Source organism: Hakea prostrata, chromosome 9 (assembly GCF_041222555.1).
Source record: "Hakea prostrata isolate BN-2017 chromosome 9, UWA_Hpros_2, whole genome shotgun sequence".
In the NCBI taxonomy this organism is placed as follows: Eukaryota; Viridiplantae; Streptophyta; class Magnoliopsida; order Proteales; family Proteaceae; genus Hakea; species Hakea prostrata.
In genome coordinates, this window is record NC_142608.1 from 63,836,221 (window position 1) to 63,859,522 (window position 23,302).

Genomic DNA, 23,302 nt, shown 5'->3' on the forward strand with positions numbered 1-23,302 from the left:
GACCTACAAATAACAAGGTTCCCGGGTCAAGGTGCAGGGGGGTTGTTACAAGAGATTGAAGGATAGCTGTATATTCCATCTCCAAACCGTGAATCTCTTGGTACCATGGAATTGACTTAATCTTTTTGGCAGCAACTCGATCGGCATCCTTCAACGGGAGAGCACGGTTAGCTTCAAAGTTGGTTCCAGCAGATCGGGAAGTTAAGATCTGACTGAGGCACTCGGCAGAAAAAATAACGATTGCGTCACCCTTTGTGGGTAGAAGGACAGGTACCCTTGGCTAGAATACTACCTGACCATCCAAGCTCGGTCTTGTTACACTTGGAAAGAAAAACCCAACCTGGAGGGTTGGATTGAGACAAAGCATGAAAATTTACAAAAAGACGAAGAGAAGGTTTTGAATGCTAAGCTCAGAGCATAAACCAAGAAAGCCAACGATGTGACGCTAGCTGTTGAGGAGGAACATTCCGGGACAAATGTCCCAGTGGTTCAAAATGCAAAAAATAAAGGATAGAAAAACGGAAAACGAACCCCACTTTCCAAAGTATCCAGGTACAACTAAAATTCATCAGGGGGATTTGAATTGGCTCTCTCATCGGGATTGGGAATTCGAAGAAAATAGGAAGGAGGAAAATCGAAGTGCTCGGTTGCCGAAGTCAGTTCGGCTTCAGTATATTCAGAAACAAAAAAGCTTGGGCCTTGTTTAGGTCTGTTGGATTGCCGAGGGGCCTTAGCAGTTGCTTTCGAAGTTTTTGATGATCTGGAATAGGGGGCAAGGTTGGAACCTCAGTCTCTTTCTTTTGGCTCACCTCTCCAAATTAACGGCAAACATCAGTTAATTTTTGCCCTTCGTTACTTGATTGTTCAACTGAGACGGAGATAGTGGCCTCGTCACCGGAATCGCCTTGACCGGCATTACGTTCAGAAGAACCCTCGTCAGAGGTTCTACCGCTTCCCATTGCAAGGAAAGTCTGGTTTTGGTTTTTAAATAAGAAAGAAAACGAGTATGAAAGCGAAAGGAGTAATTAAAGTAAGTAAAGAAGGCAGGAGAGTCAATGAACTTACTTGTTCACCAAAGTAGAGAGCTTGAGAGTGGGAAGACTGATAGGGCACAGAGAGGACAACAACGAGTTTCAAATTGTAGACAAGAGAGTGAAATTTGAAAGCAACGAATGGCTTTTAAATAAGCAAGTCAGCAAGTACGTGTACGATCAAGATCAGTCTAGATCAACAATTGTGATTGGGAGACGTTTTGGAAAAGCATAAATGAATAGAATCGGAATTGACGTTTAGAGAAACCGTCATTTCGATTTGAAAGCAATGATGATTTCGACGGTGACAAACACATGGCGGCTCCCGCGCAAAGGCCAAAGACGTTTAAGTAACTCGAGGAAAACAATGACACAACAACAATAAATGCGACTTGACATTCAAATGAGTGAGAAATCATTCGTATTCCTCGTTCAGCATCCATGCTTGGTTTAAACCAAACCAAGCCCTCGGTGTTCCCGGACGCTTGGCCTAGGGGGCTCGTGATACGGGGGAAAATATGAAGAAATCGGGTTCACCCTTGGTTCAACCATTGACCCCGGTTGGGAGCGATCTGACCGTTTTAGGTTTGAACGAATTGGGTTTGAAGATAGTGTGCGAAGGAAGAAACCTTGCACGTTCAGTAGGCAAGTACACGTCCAAGATTATCGGGATGGATAACCCACTAAGAGGCGGTTATCAGCACTCGCAAAAGCAGATGATCGTGCAAACTTGGGTAACTGCCACACCCGCAGCAAAAGATCGTGTGATCAAGAGAAATTGTCCATCACCCCCACGAACGGGTCTAACTGTCAAGATCTGACGGCCACCAGAAGAAGGCTCGAACTAGTTCAACGGATAGGATTAGAAGGTAAACACTATATAAGTCATAACCTACGTACAAAGAAGGTAACTGAATCGTATTCATACTGTTGCTTTGCAATTAGTCAAAGCCTTTGTGATCAGTTCATTAACTAACTTAGCTTTCGGAGGTGGTCTCCCGACCCCCACGGTTGGGCCACATTTGACGATTGTTTTGCAGGTCATTCATCAGTGATTTAAGGGCTAAGCAGATTTTGGACGCATCACACCTATAAATTAACTTATTCGCCAGTAGTCACACATGGTTCTCGCCAAAAAGAAGATTCACTTGCTACACATGATTCTTGGGTCGGTCAGGACCGGTCACCATTCACCAGAATATACGTTTTCCCTGTAGAAGTCAACGAAGACTGACTAGAAGGTCTAATACCGAGGTCTTTGATTTTTCTCTCTGGTTCCGATGCGTTGTGTTGGGTTCAGATGGTGTTTCGCGTGGAAGTTAACAATTACCTCACAATTAACGTGTAAATCAGTGATCGTTACGTAAGATCTTAGAAAACTTAGATTCGATCTGAACTGGGTGTATGAAGTAGAGAATCAAAATCTACCGGCCATCAAACGCTTATGAGCATTCCGACATTCTATTTACCCTTTCAAGTAATTTTTCCAAACCCACTCTCTCCGTCTCTGAATTCTTAAATTTTTCGTGAGCAAACCACCCAGTTGATCATGTCTTGCAAGCTATCATTGCCCTCAACGTTAAGCATCTTTGTCTTGAAGAACTCCTTGGTTTTCTTACTACTGATTTCAGCATTACAAGCAGCTCTCTGCGCAGACGGGAGGTTTGAAGCATGTAGTAAGAGTTTCAGATGCAAAGAAGGACCCAACATTAGTTACCCATTTTGGATTTACAGTGAACAGGAACCCTTCTGTAGAGTGCCGGGGTTTCAAGTAACCTGCAAGAACCAGAAGCCCACCATCGATTTATTGACTTCTGATTATGTCATTAGTGAAATCTCCTACAAAAATTGATCTCTTCGAATCATTGATCCCCACGTTAGAGCAGAAAACGGTTGTTCTTCTCAACTTCAGAACCTTGCCTTAGATCGAACACCCTTCAGCTATGGTCCAAACCATTCAAATCTCTTCCTCTTTTTCAATTGCAATCTATCCCTCCCTTCAAAATATTTAGCCCATGAGATCAATTGTAGTTCTCTTACCTCAATGGCCTTTCTGGGTGATCATCCCTTGTTGAATAAAATGATTGATTCAGGTTACTGTAGTCCGCCAGTAATCACACCAGTTGACAGTAACAGTACTACCAGAGCCGTTGATGTACCCGAGAAGTCAGCTTATTACACTGAGTCGTTGAAGGAAGGGTTTGATCTAACATGGGATGTTTCTGACTGCATAGAATGCCAACGAACTGGTGGACGTTGTGAATTTAATTGGACCACTCACTGTGTATGCCCAGATAGCCCTGAATCCCAGGCGTGCGGCTATGGTAAGCTTATATCATCTTGGTTCTCGCTTATTATTATCTTTAGGATCCACTTGATAATCCACTAAAAAACTAAAAAACAGTTATTGATGTTTTTTATTTCAAATGAGGAAAATTGGCCAAGAGCGGTTTAGTAAAATTATTTTGCTTTGCATGAGTTTTTCAATAGAAGTTGAAATTTTATGAAAATTTTTGTTTCCATAAAAACTTCCAATGCAACAGCCATATGTTGTTGCATCTGTTTCTCAGAACAAAAGTTATCTGTCTGTTGAATTTAAGTAAAATAATTTTAGAAGCATTGATGGAATTTGGCACTCTAAACGTAACAATGACCAGCTCATTAATTTTATTACATTTTAAATTCTGTGTCAAGAAACAAATTATCAAATGCCTGAGGAATATTGTTTCTATTTCCAAAAACAAGTTTTATCAAACACCTAATAAAGTGTTTCCATTTCTAGAAACACTTAGAATTGCTTTTGGTACACTTGGTGAGCTATCAAAAACTGATCCTAATATTGATTCTGCTGTCCATTTCATTTGCAAAGAATGCAACAATGGAAGATTAAGAAAGAAAAAAATTCACATTATTTTTTTAATATGGAATCGAATGATATGAGTCTGAAGGGAGGGTCTCCAGATAGATCCAAATTTGAAAAAATAAAAAATTTTTAACCTGTTTCTTTCTTTTATTTTTTTCTCTTTTTTTAATTTTTATTTTTTATTTTGTACCAAGCGATTTTATATATCGAGATGGGGGTATTAAATAATTGGTAAAGTGACGCCCTTGCCTCAAGAGGAATCGAACTTTAATCTTCTACTTGGAGTTGTTGGCTTTTTACTAACCAAGCCACCCCTCTCAGGCTCTTGGTGTAAAAGTTTTGAACCTCTTTAGAATCCATAGATAGAGATTGCAATTGAGCCACATCTCGAATTCATCTGCTACAACCATTTTTTTAAAACTGACAATTTGTTGGTTCTTATGATTTTATGGCAGCTAGGAGCACTCCATTTAGGAAAGGGAAGCTTGTAGTAGGTAATGTTTGTTCTTTATTTCCTACATTTGGAATGATAAATTTAAGGGAAATCTTTAGTCCCACCCCGTGAGTTACCTAATTTATCAATTAGACTCTCTATTACTAACACTATTAGTCTTAGTTAATTTTTAGTTATCGATTTTTGATATTACCAATATATTCTAAGTTTAGAAAAACTACTCATGAACCATATCTCTTAAACATTGTGAGGATTTATGATTGGGAAATGAAAAAGTAGCAAATGATACTAGGAATATGAAGAAACGAGTTGAGTGTATGGTTTTATGTTCAACGTTATTCTTGCATTTTTGAAAAGTTTAACTTGCTTACATAAGCGTTTAACTATGATTTCCTAATGGCATGGGGTGTTATTGATATATTTTCATCAGATCCAAATCCTCCTCGTCAAGTCCTTCGTGCGCATCGGATTTGAATCATAACTAAATCGAATTTGACAATTGGGATTAAATCCATCCACATGTCGTCCATCAAGTGATTGGATGCACTAGCTGCATGAAGGGGCTGGATGGGGAGGATATTTATTCATTTTCATCCCCTATATATGAGGTATATATGGTTGAAAAATTGGATAACTCAGGGTATGACATTGATTTTAAGGGGTAATTTAGGGAGTTGTGTTGAAAACTTGAGTTACCTAATTTATTAGTCAGACCATCCATTGGGAAAAATACATCAATGACACATCTTGCCATTAGAAAATCATAGTTAAGTGCTTATGTAAGCAAGTTAAACTTTTCAAAATGACAAAAATACCTTTGGACCAAAAACCCTATCCTCGATTCATCCTCATCTTCCTTTAGCATTTTCAACCACTACTCTTCCTTCATCCTCGCATCTTTTACATGATCTCTATTCTCCCACGGATATTTTTTGTTTTCCTTTCCTTTTCCTTCTTCTTCCCTTTAGATGTGGGATAGTATTGAAAATGAATGTTAAAACTAACTGAGACTAACGGTGTGACTAATAGAGGGTTAGATTGATAAATTGAATAATGCAGGTGGTGGCATTAATTAACCGTAGTGGGTAATTCAAGGGCGGCATTGGAAATTTTTCTAAATCAAAGGTCGTAATTTTGTGATTTGCTAAGTTCTTCACAAAAAGAATGAATTACTCCTATTATCCTTTGATACATGGAGGAGCCAATATTATTTTGAAACATGGGTTTTGCACCTTGGTGAGGCACAAATTATCAAATTATTATCGTTTTTGTAGTAAATGACCTTGATTGTCTTCTTTCTTTCTTTCTTTTTTCTTTTTTTTCCTTCCCTCTTACAGCCATTGGAGGAAGCTCTATAGTTATGATTATATTATTGGTGATTCTTACTAGAAAGATATTATCATCAAGTGGTTTGATGTCATTTTGGAAGAGGAGAACAAATAGCACTCATATTGTTGACGGTTTTCTAAGGAATTATAATTCCCTTGCATCGAAAAGATACAGTTATTCAGATGTCAAAAAAATGACAAATTCATTCAAGGAAAAACTGGGTCAAGGTGGTTTTGATGGTGTGTTCAAAGGGAAGTTATCAGACGGCCGTTTGGTTGCAGTGAAAGTCCTAAATGCCTCTAAAGGTAGTGGAGAAGACTTCATTAATGAAGTTGTAAGTGATACGGAGAGATTATGATCAGACCGGGTTCATACCTGGTCCGACCCTCGACCCCGGTTGAGACGGAGAGATCCAACTCGCTCCCAAGCGAACCGGATCCGGAAGATGGCTTACTGAAGAAGAAAGCTTATTCGGCTGCAAGCGCGCCCTAATCCTACTTATGGATTAGGGTAATCACCCTAATAATGGCAGACTCGAATTGACGGCTGCGGATAATCATTATCGAAGGGATAATCATCACATAACCTAAAGGTTATCTCGAGAGTCCTCTACTAGTCCAAACTAGTAGAAGTCTATTGCTCAACGGATCTAACTGTTAAGATCCAACGACTACCCGAAGAAGGCTCAAGTGCATCCAACGAAGGAGATTCGAAGGTACACTCTATATAAACCTCACTACCATACAAGGTGAGGGGATCGAAAAGAATACTATCTGAGACTCAGGTTCAGATACATACCGATAGACCTAAACTATCGGCGATCCGCTATCTAGATCACCTTTCCCGCTTCTTCATTCCTTAGCTCTGCGCTTCTAGCAGCCGTTTGTGATTAAGTTCATCAACCGACTTAGCCTTCGGAGGTGGACTCCCGACCCCAGCCGGTCGGGCCACATCCGACGCTTTCGTTTTTGCGAGGACATCACGAGGAGATCTAAGGGCTGAGCAGATTTTGGACACATCAATTGGCGCCATCTGTGGGAAACAACTTGAAAAGCCATGGTGACTAGATCAGCAGCCGCTGCACAACGCAATTCCGGTGTTCAGATCCTTGGAGTGAATAATCCAAATATTCCCCAAGAAAGCCAAAATCCTATCGAGGTAGATGGTGGCCAGGGAGGACGTAATCCTCCTCGTGATACAATCCAAGATCAATTGGATCAGGTAAAGATTCAACTCTTGGAGGTGAGCCAAGCACTCCGCATGCTCACCAGACGAGTAGTTTTACCACAAGAGCCTGATCAGCGCGATTCAGGGAGACGTGCATTGCCACGTGACCAGAGATTGGCTGAAGACCGGAATATCGATCAAAATTTTCGTGAAGGAGACCGAGGACTTAGGAGGATCGATGATCAACCGAGGCGAGACGATCGGTTCGACAGACCGCAAGAGAGTACAACTGATTCAAACACAAGGTTGGATACAGGGGTAAGAACTCACTCACCCACTGTCAGAAGAACCGTTCGTGATGATCGAGCAGTTCGCGACGAGCGGAATGCTCGGGAAGGACGGGCTGTTCGTGATGATCGAGTAGCACGGGATGATCGTGTTAATCGAGGTCGTGATCATATTGTCTGAAGATCACCCGACCCAGCATTGGTCGGAATTGGCCAACATCAATGAGAAATTAGGGCAGGTGGCTAAGGGAAGAATAACTGAGGATATTTACTCAGTCATTCGGAAGACTCCCTTTGCCGAGCCAATTGCGGGATATCAGTTTCCCCGTAACTTCCGTTTGGCTACCTTTTCCACATTCGATGGCTCTAGAGATTCAACAGCTCACATCGGCTATTACCAACAGACCATGGCAGTTTCAGGTAATTTTGATGAAATTTTATGCAGGGTTTTTGGTTCATCACTTACCGGAGCAAGCACAAAAGTGGTTTTTGAACCTCTCCCTCTGGAAGGATCGTAAACTTTGACGAATTGGCGTGCCAATTCATAGGGCGATTCCAGAGTGGAATACAGGTCAAGAAAACGGAAGAAACCTTGTTTACTGTCAAACAAGGAAAGAGCGAATCAATCAGAGAGTTTCTGAAAAGATTCAACAAAGTGACGATGGAGATAGAAAATTTGGATGAACAAGTAGCCAAAACTGCTCTATTCACGGGACTCACTAATCGGAAACTCCTGGAGTTATTACTACAGGATATGCCTGCGACTTATGCTGAGTTGGTACAAAGATGCCAGAAGTAGGCTGAAGTCATGGAGATTCTAGATGCGCGCCAAGGAGATAATAAAGTCTCCAATAAGGAACAGAAGGCTCCTGAGCAAAAGCAGAAGCCAAAGAAAAATGTTCGTGATCAGGTTGGAAAATCTCAGCCTTGGCGCCAAAGGTCCCCGGTAAAAGTGAGTACACTCCATTGAATGCTCCTCGGGCTGATATTTTAAATATCCTCAAAAGAAAAAAATATTTTGAAGTGGCCGCCTAAAATTCTTTTGAAACCCGGAGAGCAAGCAGGATCGAGAAAAGTATTGCCGATTCCACAAGGACTATGGTCATTATACTAATGACTGTCGTCATCCGAAGGCGGATATTGAGAGATTAATATCTCAGGGATATCTGTCCAGTTTCGTTAGCAGAAGAAGGGAGGAGCCACGTGAGCCACGTGCGGCTGCTCCTAAAAGGGATCGTTCGGTTAGTTCGGAACGATCAAGGGAGGCCCCGAAATCTAAGAAGGGCAAGGAGGTGATTGAAGCTACTCGGTCACCAATCCTTACCATCTTCGGGGGACCAGAGCCCGAATCACTCCGGAGTCTGAAAACAAAATCCAAATTTGTTGGAACCGGAGAGACGCAGAAGCGGAAGAAGCTGAATGGTGAAGATTCTATCACCTTTAGCGAGGAAGACGAAAGAGATGTTTGTTTACCTCATGATGATGCTATAGTCATCAAGGTAGAGATTGCACGATGGGAAGTGCGTAGAGTTTTGATTGATACAGGATCTGCAGCTGACCTAATTTCCTACGAAGTGTATCAAAAATTGAAGGTGGATCAGGACTTGATGAAACCTTCATCCACACATCTATATGGTTTTGCAGGGTCATCTGCAGTGGCGGAAGGATCGGTCCAGTTGGATTTATCCATTGGAAGTTTTCCTAAGGAAACAACTGTCCGAATCAATTTTTTGGTGGTTCGAGAACTGCCAGCTTATAATATGATCCTCGGGCGACCATCTTTATCCAAGATAGGTGCTATTGTTTCGACAAAGCACCTGAAGATAAAATTCCCGACTGATATGGGAATTGGTCAAGTCTCCTCTGACCAGAAGATCTCTCGGCAGTGTTATGTTGCCTATTTAAAAGACAAGGAGGGCCCGAGGAAGGTAACTGCCCTCCCCATAGAAGTTCGAGATGATCGGGAACTGACAGAGATGCAAAGACCCGAACCAGTGGAGAAGCTGGAACAAATCCAGCTATGTACCGAGGATGAGAAAAAGATGACTTATATCGGGTCTGAACAGCTGGAAGAATTTAAAGATGAGTTGAAGTTATTTCTTCAGCAGAATAAAGATGTATTTGCATGGTCTGCTGAGGACATGCCCGGAATCGATCGGGCCATTGCAGAGCACAAACTCGGGATAGACCCTAAGGCGAAACCAAAGGATACGTAAAAGAAGAAATTTCTCCATTGAAAAGTATGAAGCCATTCGAAGCGAAGTTGAAAAACTTAAGAATTCTGGTTTCATAGAACCAATTGAGTGCCCAACTTGGTTGGCCAACGTGGTAATGGTAAAAAAGGTGAATGGGAAGTGGAGGATGTGTACAGACTACACAGATCTTAACAAAGCTTGCCCAAAAGATTGCTACCCGTTGCCTCGGATTGACCTTTTGATAGATGCGACTGCAGGATATGAAACTTTAAGTTTCATGGATGCCTACTCAGGGTATAATCAGATCCTTATGAATAAGGAGGATGAGAAGTATACGGCTTTCATGACTGATCGTGAGAGCTATTATTACAAGGTCATGCCTTTTGGCCTGAAGAATGCAGGAGCAACATATCAGAGGGCCGTCAACAAGATTTTCAAAGAGCTCATAGGAAAGAATGTTGAAGCTTATGTTGACGACATGCTAGTGAAAAGCTTTACAAAAGCAAATCATATTGCAAATTTGATCGAGGTATTCTCGATCATGGAAACATCAAATGAAGCTAAACCCAGAAAAATGTGCCTTTGGAGTCTCCTCGGGCAAATTTTTGGGCTTCATGGTATCACAGAGGGGAATTGAGGCTAATCCTACCAAAATACAAGCTCTGATTGATATGGAGGCTCCCAAAACTGTTCGGGATGTGCAAGTGTTTAACAGGGGAGAGTTGTTGCTTTAAATCGATTCATCTCCAAGCCCGGAGAGAAAATGTTTGCCTTTCTTCAAGGCACTTAAAGACCGAAGGGCAGTAAGGAAGCAAAGTGGACCGAAGAGTGCCAGAAAGCTTTTGAGGAATTAAAAGAAGCACTTGGACAACCACCGATCCTGTCCTGCACCGGAGAAGGGGGAAATATTACAGCTATATCTAGCGATGTCCCTTTTTGGCGGTCAGTGCAAGACTTGTTCGGGAAAAGATAAAAAACAAGTGGCCGATTTACTATGTAAGCCACGTGTTGCTAGATGCGGAGACAAGATATTCACAGATTGAGAAGCTGTGCTCGGGCTCTCATGATGGCCGCCGAGAAGCTAAGGCCATATTTTCGTGCTCATCCAATTGAGGTATTTACAACTTTTCCTCTTAGTAAAGTTCTTAACAAACCTGATTTGTCCGGGAAGGATGGTATCCGGTCGGTTGAGCTCAGCCGAGTTCCAAGTGAGCTTTAAGCCCAAAACCGCAATCAAAGCTCGGGCATTAGCCGACTTTGTAGTAGAAACTACCGCACCAGTGGAACCCACCATTGAGGATCCCATTATACCAACCACTTGGGAGGTATATGTGGATGGTTCGAGTAATAAAGATGGAGCAGGAGCTGGAATTCTATTAAAAAGTCCAGCAGATTTATTATTCGATATGCTTTGAGATTCGCATTTGACGCAAGTAATAACGGAGCAGAATATGAGGCTCGATAGCAGGACTTCGGTTGTCAAAAGCATTATCTATTGCAGATGTTACTATTTATAGTGACTCTCAACTTATAGTCAACCAAGTCCAGGGGGAGTATGGTATTAAAGAACCACGCTTGCGTAAATATCAAGAGATAGTGCGAGCATTTCAAAACCAATTTCGGAATTTGAAGATATCTCGATTTCGAGGAATGAAAATTCAGTGGCGGATGAGCTATCCCGACTAGCCAATGCCAAGGAAAAGAATCTAGACCCTTCGGTCTACATTGAAGAGATAACTTTTCCAAGTTATCATGAGAAAGAAATTTCTTATATTGAAGCGTAACGTTGTCGGATGGATCCAATAATCGAGTATCTAAGGGATGACAAATTACCCGAGGATCCAGAGAGGCAAGGTTGATCAAGATTCGATCAGCTAGATTTGTCATTCGAATGGGAGACTATACAAAAGATCTTATGCTGGACCCCTTATGAGATGTATAGGCCCCGAAGGAGCAAAATCAGCTTTGGCCGAGGTTCATGAAGGAATTTGTGGAGCTCACATGGGTGGACGAGCCCCGGCTCACAAAATTTCGAGACTTGGGTTATATTGGCCTAAGGTCCAAGAGGCTGCTATGGAATACGTTCGTCGATGTGGTAACTCTCAAATTCATGCTACAAAGATCGAAGCGCCCGGCGGAAACTATGACTTCAATTCTAAATCCCATTCCCTTTGCGATGTGGGGAATTAATATCATGGGCAAATTCACCAAGGCATCAAAGTGGACGGGAATATCCGATAGTAGCAATTGATTACTTCACAAAATGGGTAGAAGCTGCACCGGCGGCAATTACCGAGAAAAAAGTGGAGAAATTTGTGCTTGAATCAATCATATATCGCTTTGGGATTCCAAAGATTATTGTCACTGACCATGGTACTCAGTTCGACTGTCCACAATTTGAGCAATTCTGTGGAACATATATTATCGAGCATCGTATGTCCTCAGTGGCATACCCCCAAAGCAATGGACAGGTAGAGGTTACTAACCGAACGCTACTGGAAGGAATAAAGAGAAGACTCGAAGCTGACAAAGCTTCTTGGGTCGAAGAACTTCATAATGTACTGTGGGCTTATAGAACTATGGTTCGAACACCCACAGGAGAAACTCCATTCAGGTTGGCATATGGATCCGAAGCATTGGCACCAGTGGAGATAATGGCGGGGACATTACGGGATCGTGAGTTCGAGGAAAAAGCAAATGAACAAGGGCTGCTTGATAGTCTTGATTTGTTGGACGAAGTTCGGGCAAAGGCAATAGCACCAACTCAACATTATCAAAGAAGGATAGTGTCTCATTATAATACTCGAGTGAAGAATCGTCGGTACTTAGCCGAAGATTTGGTGTTGAGAAACACCCTAGCTTCCGACCCGCGTCACCAAAGAAAATTGGTCCCTTCCTGGGAAGGACCTTATATGGTTGTGAAACCGGTCGGTTCAGGAGCTTACAGGCTGAAGAACATCAACACCCAGAAAGAGTTGGATCGTTCGTGGAATGCTAGGCATCTCAAAAAGTTTTATCCTTGAGGATGATTTCAATTTTGTTCGCGATGTAATCATTTTCAACTCAATCAATGCAATTTTTGGCTTTCAACAAACTATCTTTTGATTGGGGGGCATCATACACCACATTCAAGAACAAGATCCAACTATAAGGCATCGGATGAAAATTCGTGTGGGTCCTTCAACACTTATGGAAATTTTTGGACTTTCTTAAGTCGAGGCATCGGATGAAAATCCGAGTGAGTTCCTTTTGCAAGGCGTCGGTTTAAAACCCGAGTGAGTTCCTTCTCAGACTTATTGTATTTCTCCGAAAATCCTTAAGTAAAGGCATCGGTTTAAAACCCGAGTGAGTTCCTTCTCAGACTTATTGTATTTCTCCGGAAATCCTTAAGTAAAGGCATTGTTTCAAACAACTAAGACCTAATGCAACAGCGATTCAAGTGGCTAGCAAAGTTCAAGATAAAGTTAATTTCTTATTTCTTCAAAAGATCCAAAGAGGCCAAGTATCAAAACAATTACAAGAGCTGGATACAATCTTCGGTCAAAAAAGAAAGTCATCATAGGTGACCGTTGAGAAGTTATACAAGATCAACGCGACTTTGCTAGAACAAACATATGAGTCAACCATTGGTGGGGATTCAAGGAAAAGAAGAGAAGAAATGAGGATTACAAAAATATTTTGGTATGCATAAAATCCTCCGCAATTTCATACTCTTTGCCTCCGGCTTGTCCAGGAGAAGCATGGTCCTCGACCAAACTCGCATTCGAGACAAGCTCATCATAATTGACTTCTTCCAGGGGAGAATAAACAGGAGAATCTTCCAGATAATGCATAATATCCGGATCGGAAGGTGGAGGATCAATCTTATCCTTGGTCCAATCGGGAGGAGGAATACCTGAGTCAAGAAATACTTCAGGATGACAAACAAGACCGTAGGGAGTCGTATCAAAATGAGGATCCTTCCTTAATATTGATTCCCATACTTCATTCTCACCATCCCCGGTACGCCCGCAAGTTATAAGCATTCAGCATATCAACAAAAGGCTTACCGTGTAAATACTTGAAGACGCAGCTCGCGAACATCGCTTGGAAGGGATTCGGGCAAAGGAACGACAGCTTGCCTTTCGTGTAACGTTTCAGATCCTTTGGCTCCTAACTTTCCAACTCGTTCGCTCCAGTCGCCGGATCTTCTCCCCGGCATCATCCAAGTCCGACCGAAGACGACCAATCATCGAATTTTTTTCTCCCCGCCACCTCCCAAGCTAGATTCCGAAGGCGAGCAATCTCAACAATCTTTAGCTTCGGAGATTTCCCGAAGCCTAGAAACTTCATTGCTCAATCTACCGAGCCTAGTAATTGCTTCCACTTGGTTGTGGAAGTTACCAAGAAGACTCCCGCAAACAACTTCCGAGTTAACGAGGAGCAGTAAAAGTAATTTTTCAGAATCGGAGGATAATGAAGAAAGACTTACATCACCAAGTGACTTCGTAAAGACTCCATCCGGAAGTTTGGAAAGAACTGCGCTCTCGTAAGTCATTCGAGCAGCAAGACACCATTCCAACGCTCGTCAAACTCGTTTGACACTAATTCAGGCGAAGGATGAGAAGGATGAGCTACACCAAGAGAAGGATGAGCTGCATCACTTGTCACTCGACGGCGCTTCCTAGTGGCAAAATCCTCCAACTCGGAAGGAGAGGAGGAGGATGCCAAACAAGCACTGGAGTTGGAAATAGGAGCAGCACCTGCTGGGACCACACCTTCATCAGACGCCAACATAGTTGCCTCGGATGCCCGAAGAGTCTCTTTCGGGGGTGCACCAACAGCCTCACCAGCAGGGGGCGTCGGCAAGCACCATCGGCAACGGAGTGATCAAGATCTTCCCGGGAAAGACGAGCGATCACTTCGGGCAAAGGAGGCGCAGGACGGCATCAATAGAAACTGTGGGAATCTGACTTGAATATTCACCGGTAGCAGTCGCCTTACGCTTGGAGGATTCACTAGCTGAAACCACCGCACTGGCCCCAACCACCACCGACGGAACGATTTTCTTGCAAGATTTTGCTCTGATAAAGTTTGGGTTGATCTTGGGAGCCACTATGCAAACAAACAAGCTGTATCAGTATAGAAATAAACGACAACAACAAGAGGGAAAACCCTAGCTTTTTATCACTTCCAACAAAACCAAATAACTAAACCCCAAGTATAACTACTATGCAGTTTACTCAGGGGGGAAGTGGGGAAAGAGATGAGTAATCAAGAAACTCACTTGTTCAGAAGTTGATAGAGCTATTGTTGGAGTACGAGGAATACAGAAGCAGGTTGAAGGACGAAAGGTCGCTTTAACACTTTAGCAAATCTAACTTGCAGAAGGCAGGATAGATGGAGAGTACCCACGAAGGCTTTAAATAGCCTCAGGTATTAAGACGACGGTTGAAGGCTAAGGACAACCGACGACCTAGATCGAAATGATGCTTCGAAATCCGCAGAAAACAAGATCAAAGGTCGGAGGGATGCCACATGGAAACATGTGGAAGCGAGCACCTGATGCAGAGATACCTCCAATCGTCGCACCGCCATTAAAATAATGGATGTATTTCCGATTCATTGGAAATAGTGAATGGTATACAAAAGCAAGAAAACGTTTGAACTTCGCAGAAGGGAAATGTGCGGACTTTGCAATAAATGAAGTAGTGGAGAAGATTAATGCATCTTCCCGAAACGCATCTTCACAATATTTCTACAAGATTATTATTCGGCGAGGAATGTAAAGTTAAGTGATGAGTTTTATCATTAATACTTTGATATTCAAGGCAAGATTTCGGCAAGAGACGGGGAAATATAAAGGCCAACATGAGAAAGAAATGTCTATTCATTAAATAGAGGGTAAATCTATACAAAAAGATAACTCCCTAAGCCTTTTCTTCATTGTTGCCCGAGGGACCCTGGTCGGGAGGACTTTTCTCAGGATCATGAGAAGAGCCTTCCTCAAGAATGGCATCGGCTGAGTCCTCTACAGCAGCAACTTGAGACTCGGCTTGTGATTTCTCCTCCGGAAGTGCCGGCTCGTCACCAGTGTATGCCTCATATTGAGGGTCAGCTGGAAAAGGATCATCTTCTTCCTGAGCCCAGTCCGGGAGATCCATACCAACTTTTCCGAAGACCTCTTTGTGGCACACCTCACGAAAGGGAGCAGTGTCGAAGGCAGGGATTGATCCGAGGATTCGCTCCCAAACGTCGTTCGCCCCAAGCGATAAGCTTGAAGGTTGTAGATACCCCCGGAAAGGACGCTGTTCGTGTATTTCCGAACACACTCCTTCCGAAGCTCGGCTTTATATGCTCGGGCTTGCTAGGGATCGCCAACTTCAGATGTTCTTCGAGCTCCCTACTTTTGAATTCAAGCCTGTCACCAAACAACATGGCAGCTGCTTTTTGCTTCCTGGCCTCTCGATCGGCTGCAGCGGCACGAATCTTCGACGCTTCGAGGGCCTCCTTGAGGGAGATCACTTCTTCCTCATGCTTTTTCTGCAGCTCCACGGCAGATGCAGTCAACTGGTCTATTTCAGAATTGGCTTTCGCCAAATTCTCTTCACAGGTTTGCAGCAAGGAGCTGGGGCGACCAACCCGGCTCAATGCTTCCATGTGTTGATAAAAGCTCAACACAAAGATTCCCGGGAAGGCGGAAAATATCAGAAGAAGTCATAAGAAATTATGAAAAAATAACTAAGCAAGAAGACCGGTACCTTGTAGATTGACTTACAAGGGAGGTGTCATCCAGGGCTTCAAATTCCTGGCGATCAGAAGGAGCAAGACCGAGGGAGCTCCATTCGCAGCTTTCTCGGGATCCCGAGTCACCCCGTCGGTCGCCTTCTGGTGGTCCACTGGGGGTGAAGACCTCCTCACCATCCGTTGAAGCTTTGGATTTTTTATTGGAGGGAGCATCAATTGTGTCATGCCTCCTCTTGGTTCGGGCGGAGGAAGAGACATTAGACCTCTCCACCATCGGTTTCTTCCCTTTACCCGAAGCATCAGCCACGGGCCTGATATTCCTGATACCCCTATAAGAGGGGTCGGGAGAGGGAATAGAAGCCTCTTGATCTACGGTCAAGGCTCGGGGCGATCGTTGCTCGGCTGTCACAACGGCCCTAGCGGCCTTCACCCGCAGCTTTCGTGGTTCATTCTTGGAGGCACCGCAAAGAAGAAGGACAAGAGTCGAATTAAAAACATATCACTTCAGTCAAATTAAAGGATGGTGGTTAGAAGCTCACAATGAGCCAAGCCCCAGTACTGAAGGATGGAGTAATACTCCACTTCAAGTCCATGTATCTCTTGATACCATGGAATGGATTTGATCTTCCTGACGGCCGCCTCGTCTTCTCTGGATAAGGGAAGGCCTCGGTTATTCTCGGAAGAAGAAGTACACCTCCTCCAGGTGGTTGGGAAGTTAAGATCTGATGGAGGCGCTCGACAGAAAAAGTATCGTTCGCGCCATCTTTTGTGGTTAGAAGGGCAAGTTCCTTTGACAATGATGCTGCCCCTCCAATCAAGTTCAGCCTTATTGCGTTTTGACAGAAAAACCCATCCGGGAGGATGGGAGATAGAAAGAACATGAAAATGTCTAAAGAGAGAAAGAGATGGCGTAATGCCAAGTTCAAAACACAAACCCAATAAGCCGACGATAAGACGCCAACTATTGGGGAGGAGCATTTCGGGACAAATGTTCCAATGATTTAGAACTGCGGAGAACAAAGGATTAAAAAAGGGAAAGCGAACCCCGCTTTCCAGTGCATCAATATACAGAGAAAATTCACCCGAAAGGGATGAATCAACCCTCTCATCAGGGTGGGGAGCCCTAACCTGATATGAGGAAGGAAAATCAAAATCTTGGACAGCTGAAAGAAGGGTTTCCTCATTGTAAATGGAGGGAACAGAGCCAGGTCCACCATCGGACCCGAAAGTTTGAGGCTGCCTAGAAGACTCGACAATCTTGGAAGATCCAGACTCGAGAAGGACAGGAGAAGTTTCGGTTTTTCTTTCTAAACCTTTTTGAGAAACTTCAGCGAACTCGTGCCAGAGGACAGTTAGGGTTTTGTTATCACTATCCGACTGTTCGGGAGCAGGAGAAGCAAAAGCCTCACTGCTATTACCAACACTGGGTACCAGAGAAGCTCTATCGTCCACCATTACTTGTTTCAGTAAACTACAAAAAGAAAAAGACCAGTAAACTTACTGATTCAGTGAGGCGGAAGCTTGAGAGCAAGAAGGCGCGAAGTAGACAACAAAGGTTCAAATTCCAGACAGGAAGAATGAAACCTACGAAGACAACGAACCGCTTTTAAAACTCCCGCACGAGTGTTCGGGAATCTGAACGATCGAGATTGATTCAAAATCAGCGATCAAGATTGAAAGACGTTTTGAAAGTTTGAACTCACGAATCCCAAATAGGCGTTCGGAAACCGTCACTTGGATGACGTGAGCCACGACAGATCAACTGCAAGGAGATATGTGGCCTTACACTCACAACGCTCGAGGAAAAGTGACCACCGCATTAAATGTGATATGACATTTAATGAAGCACACAGAGATTATCACCTGACGACGAACCCAGTTAAAAACCAAGCCCTCGGGATCGACCGAACGCTTGGTCTGGGGGGCTCGTGATACGGAGAGATTATTATCAGACCGGGTTCATACCTGGTCCGACCCTCGACCCCGGTCGAGACGGAGAGATCCGACTCGCTCCCGAGCGAATCGAATCCGGAAGATGGCTTGCTGAAGAAGAAAGCTTATTCGGCTACAAGCGCGCCCTAATCCTACTTATGGATTAGGGTAATCACCCTAATAATGGCAGACTTGAATTGACGGCTGCGGATAATCATTATCGAAGGGATAATCATCACATAACCTAAAGGTTATCTCAGGAGTCCTCTACTAGTCCAAACTAGTAGAAGTCTATTGCTCAACGGATCTAACTGTTAAGATCCAACGACTACCCGAAGAAGGCTCAAGTGCATCCAACGAAGGAGATTCGAAGGTACACTCTATATAAACCTCACTACCATACAAGGTGAGGGGATCGAAAAGAATACTATCTGAGACTCAGGTTCAGATACATACTGATAGACCTAAACTATCAGCGATCTGCTATCTAGATCACCTTTCCCAGTTCTTCATTCCTTAGCTCTGCGCTTCTAGCAGAGCCGTTTGTGATTAAGTTCATCAACTGACTTAGCCTTCGGAGGTGGACTCCCGACCCCAGCGGTCAGGCCACATCTGACGCTTTCGTTTTGCAGGACATCACGAGGAGATCTAAGGGCTGAGCAGATTTTGGATGCATCAGTAAACATTAGCAAGACTTCCCATATTCATATTGTCACTCTATTGGGTTATTGTTTTGCTGGAATCAAGAGAGCACTTATTTATGAGTTCATGTCTAATGGGTCGCTTGAGAAGTTCATTTACAACAAGAAATCAATGACAACAGATTCTCAACTGGGGTGGGACAGACTCCACCAAATTGCAGTGGGAATTGCACAAGGATTAGAGTATTTACATCGAGGTTGTAACACTCAAATTCTACATTTTGACATAAAGCCTCATAATATTCTTCTAGATGAGAACTTTTGTCCAAAGATATCTGACTTTGGGCTTGCTAAACTGTGCCCTAGAAATGATAGAATAATTTTAATGGTAGAAGCTAGAGGTACAATCGGATACATTGCACCAGAAGTGTTCTACCGAAACTTTGGAGGGGTTTCACACAAATCAGATGTATATGGCTATGGAATGATGGTATTGGAAATGGTCGGAGGACGAAGCAACACTGGTGTAGGAGTTGATCACTCGAGTGAGATTTATTTTCTGCATTGGATATATAAACATATTGGAGAAGGGCAACATCTACATTTAGACATGGCTTTAGGGGAAGAGGAAGAAGAAATAGCTAGAAAGATGGTCTTAGTGGGTTTGTGGTGCATACAGATAGATCCAGTAAATCGACCTTCTATGAGTAGAGTGGTGGATATGTTAAAAGAAAATCTTGAATCTTTGCCAATTCCCCCAAAGCCTTACTTGGCTTCTCCTCCAAGGCAGATACCAAATTCTCTTACTGGATTAACCTCTTAGTTGCTTTTATGTATATTTCTTTTTTTAGTTTCCCAAAAGAAGAATGTGTATTTTTCTTTGCCTTCATATTATGTATATTTCTTGTTTATCATCATTTTCTTTTTTCTAGGTCACACACAACCCATCATTTTTGTAAGTAGGCAGTGTAGTCGGAAAGGATGAGTCATACCTATTGAATTAGAGCTCTATCCCCACAAAGTTTCCAAGAGGTAAAGTTAGCATATTAAAGGCAGGCCAAGTGAATGATTTCTTTATCCATTGTATCCATCCATTCAACCTAGTTGCAGGTTTTGGTATTCAACCTATATAGTTCAAGAATTCAATGTTAAGGCTAATCTTGCTGTTAATAATAGTGGGTGGGTCACACTACAATTTGCGCCATAGGTGGCGGCAAGATGGTTATTGTCACATCCACCCAGCCGGTACCCTACTTGGCATACCTAGGTGTGTGATCCACAGCCCCGAAGATCAAGTATCGAGAAAACTAACCTCCCACATATACAATAACATAATCATGAACAAGATGTAATCAATGTAATATCATAAGAACAATGAGATCAAGATAAGATAAAGAAAGACAATATAATCAGAGTACAAAAAGAAATGATACCAATATATAAATAGTCAAAATGTAGAATGTACGGAGAAATCACTCCCCATATCGCAGCGGAAAAGTAGTTCGAACACAATTAAGGGTTACAACCATTTTTCAAAAGAAAGGAAAGAAAGGGGTAAACAACTAAACTAATGTCTTTTGGTCTTATAAAGTATATCCTCACAGACATAAACTAAAGAAACAAGACATGGCCGCTTCCATTCCAGAGTAGGACTGTCACATCCCGCCAAATCCACCCAGCCTCTACCCTATCTGGGTTACCAGGGGGAGTGATTCACAGACCAAAGGATCAAGTTTACGAACGAACATATCCATTTAGCACAATAACATAATCAAAAGCAAGAACAAATCATTGTATTCTAATAAGTTAATAATAAAATTCAAGAAAGGATCTCAGAATGATCACAAAAGAATATCAGAGTGCGGAATAACAAGACACAAAATTAGAAGACAACTGTAGAGTATAGCGGAAATATACTCCACAAACATATGCGGAAGGTAGATCGAAATCTAAGGCAAAGCCCTAAGCTAATGCAAATAAAATAAAAGTCTAGAAGAAATAAGAGAAATCTAATCCACATCTTCAGTCAGCTCTCCTTCTTCTTCAGTCTTCATCTTCTTCACCCTGTGCTTCCTTGTACGTACTGTCATGGTATTCCGAATGTTGGTAATACTCCAATTAGTTCAATTCAATTAATTGATGGGGGAAAGATTCCTTACCTGGATTCACTTTCCCTTTTGTGAAGTATTCGTAGCGGAATTAAATTTGGATCCACGTTCTCGTTCCACCACCAAATTTCTACCGGGATGATTCCACAATCATAAGGAAAGGGAAGTATTTGCACAACCCAAATGCCGTGTGGAAAGAAGATGGAAGAATGATATAAGGCAAAGGAAGGAAACCTCCACTAGGTTTCCCTTCTTGCATTTCTTGGAGAGAGGGAGAGAGAGATGGGAGCCGCCTCCTTTTCAAGGAAAATTTACGTAATGTAAACACACCCACTTATGCGGTGGTTACCAAAATATATAACCCTATTTTGTAACTGCCCTAATAGTGAGTTTCCAAATTTTCCCTTGGGCATTTAATTTATTAATTATATTAATAAATTCCAACAGCTCCCACTTGCACAAGGGCAAGTGTTAATCTTTCAATGTGTCCCAGACACACATGTATATCCCAGATCTACACAATCTTTCTGCTATGTATCCCAGATACATAGACCTCTTGTGTCTCAGACACACATGTATATCCTAGATATACATATTTATCTCTCTACTATGTATCCCAGATACATAGACCTCTTGTGTCCCAGACACACATGTATATCCCAGATATATATTGATCTCTTCACTATATATCCCAGATACATAGACCACCTGTGTCCCAGACACTAATATCCACAAGTCATACTGGCAAAATGGGTTGTGTGACCGGTGATATACTTGCACACGTGAGCCCCAAACTAGAAACCTTCCAAGAAGGCTAGAATGGCACATCACTCAAAGAAACATATCAAATAAGCATTAGTATAACACAGTGTCCTAGGTTTATTCAAACTTACCAGACTGAAGGTATCTTGATCCCTCTGAGAGATCACCTTCTTGTCCTTAAAATGTTCACTACTGTAACACATACAGTTGGCGCGAACAAACACTTTTAGGGTGCAGTTGAATCAAACCTTTTCTTTCGCCCCAAACCATCACTACACTTAGGATTGACTCCTTTCCCGGTAATGCCCCTTTAGGTCGAATCAATCATGACCATAGGTAACACCCCAAAGTAGCCACATCAACCCTTCGTTTCATGATGTCGTCGAAAGTCACTAAGAACACTAATGGACCATAAGGTCCAGGACTCACACAATGAGAGGAGCAGGGATCCATCCTCTCATTTCCAATGATCGCTAAGCACACATAGTATGATATACGTGTTATGGTGGAGCATTCTATATACAATAGAACGTATGTCCATCTCAACACCATACAGGTCTTAGTCTAGTCGCAACCTCTTGCGCCTAACTCGAGTTTCTTTATTGTCGCCATCCTAGCGCCACATAAAGTACTCGCACCTGGCTCTTATAGGCAACATGAATAGTGGGAACATTCATGTCGATTCCCTTCACAATAGAGAAACTCATCTTGATTCCAAATCAAGGCGACATCATGATTATTAATTGACCTACACAAAGTCATTCACAATCCGTCTCATCTCTACTCGCCTCCAAGGCGCCAGAGGCGAATGCTTGTGTGAGTGAGCCATTCTCTTGCCTATTGACATATCTTGTTTTATGCTGAAAAAACACAATCACACAGAAAGTGAATAAATGAAATGCTGGAATGAACTCATATTACTCATTAATAAGAAAGTCTCAGTACAAAAGTAAGTCACAATCTATGCAAGCCCAAGGATTTTTCATGAGAAATAAAAACATCCTTGGCTATAGGTTTGGTTAGAGGGTCAGCTACCATATGATTAGTAGATATGTGCTTAAGTACAACTTCCTTCCTTGATGTAATGTCTCTAACAATGTGATATCTCAACTGTATATATTTGGTCTTGCCATGATACTTGGGGTCCTTGACATAGCTAAGAACTGCCGTACTATCACAGTAGACAAGGGCAGCCTCTTTGGATGTCATCACAATCCCAGTATGTCGAAGGAATCTCCTCAACCAAACAGCCTCTTGAACCGCAGCTGAGCATGCCACATACTCTACTTCCATGGTCGAGAGGGATATACAAGCCTGCTTCTTGCTACACCATGAAATGGCCCCGCCATTCAGCAAGAAAGCATATCCAGAGGTTGATTTGCGCTCATCGATGTCTCCAGCCTAGTTGGCATAGCTATAGCCAACTAAGCACAAATTCAATCCATGGTAACACAACATGTAGTTACTCGTTCCTCTAAGATATCTCAATATCCTCTTGACTGCTTTCCAATGCTCTATGCCTGGGTTTGACTGGTATTGACTAACCAAACCCACTGCATAACAAATATCCGGCCTAGTACACATCATAGCGTACATAAGACTACCTACTACACTGGAATATGGAACTCTTTCCATCTTGGTTTCCTCCTCTAGAGTCTTAGGACCCATATCATGGCTCAAATGCAAACCCTTCTCCACTGGAATATCAATTGGTTTGCAGTTGTGCATGTAAAATCCGGCCTTATCCTAACCCTGACCCGGCCCAGATTTTATACTGTTGCTGGTCCGAAGACCCGAAGTGATGGTA

The 23,302-nt window shown here is 42.7% G+C and overlaps 1 pseudogene; it reads left to right on the forward strand.

Moving 5' to 3' along the window:
• The first annotated feature begins 2,580 nt into the window (after positions 1-2,580).
• On the forward strand, positions 2,581-19,448 carry LOC149006078 (LEAF RUST 10 DISEASE-RESISTANCE LOCUS RECEPTOR-LIKE PROTEIN KINASE-like 2.5; annotated as a pseudogene).
• The last annotated feature ends 3,854 nt before the right edge of the window (positions 19,449-23,302 follow it).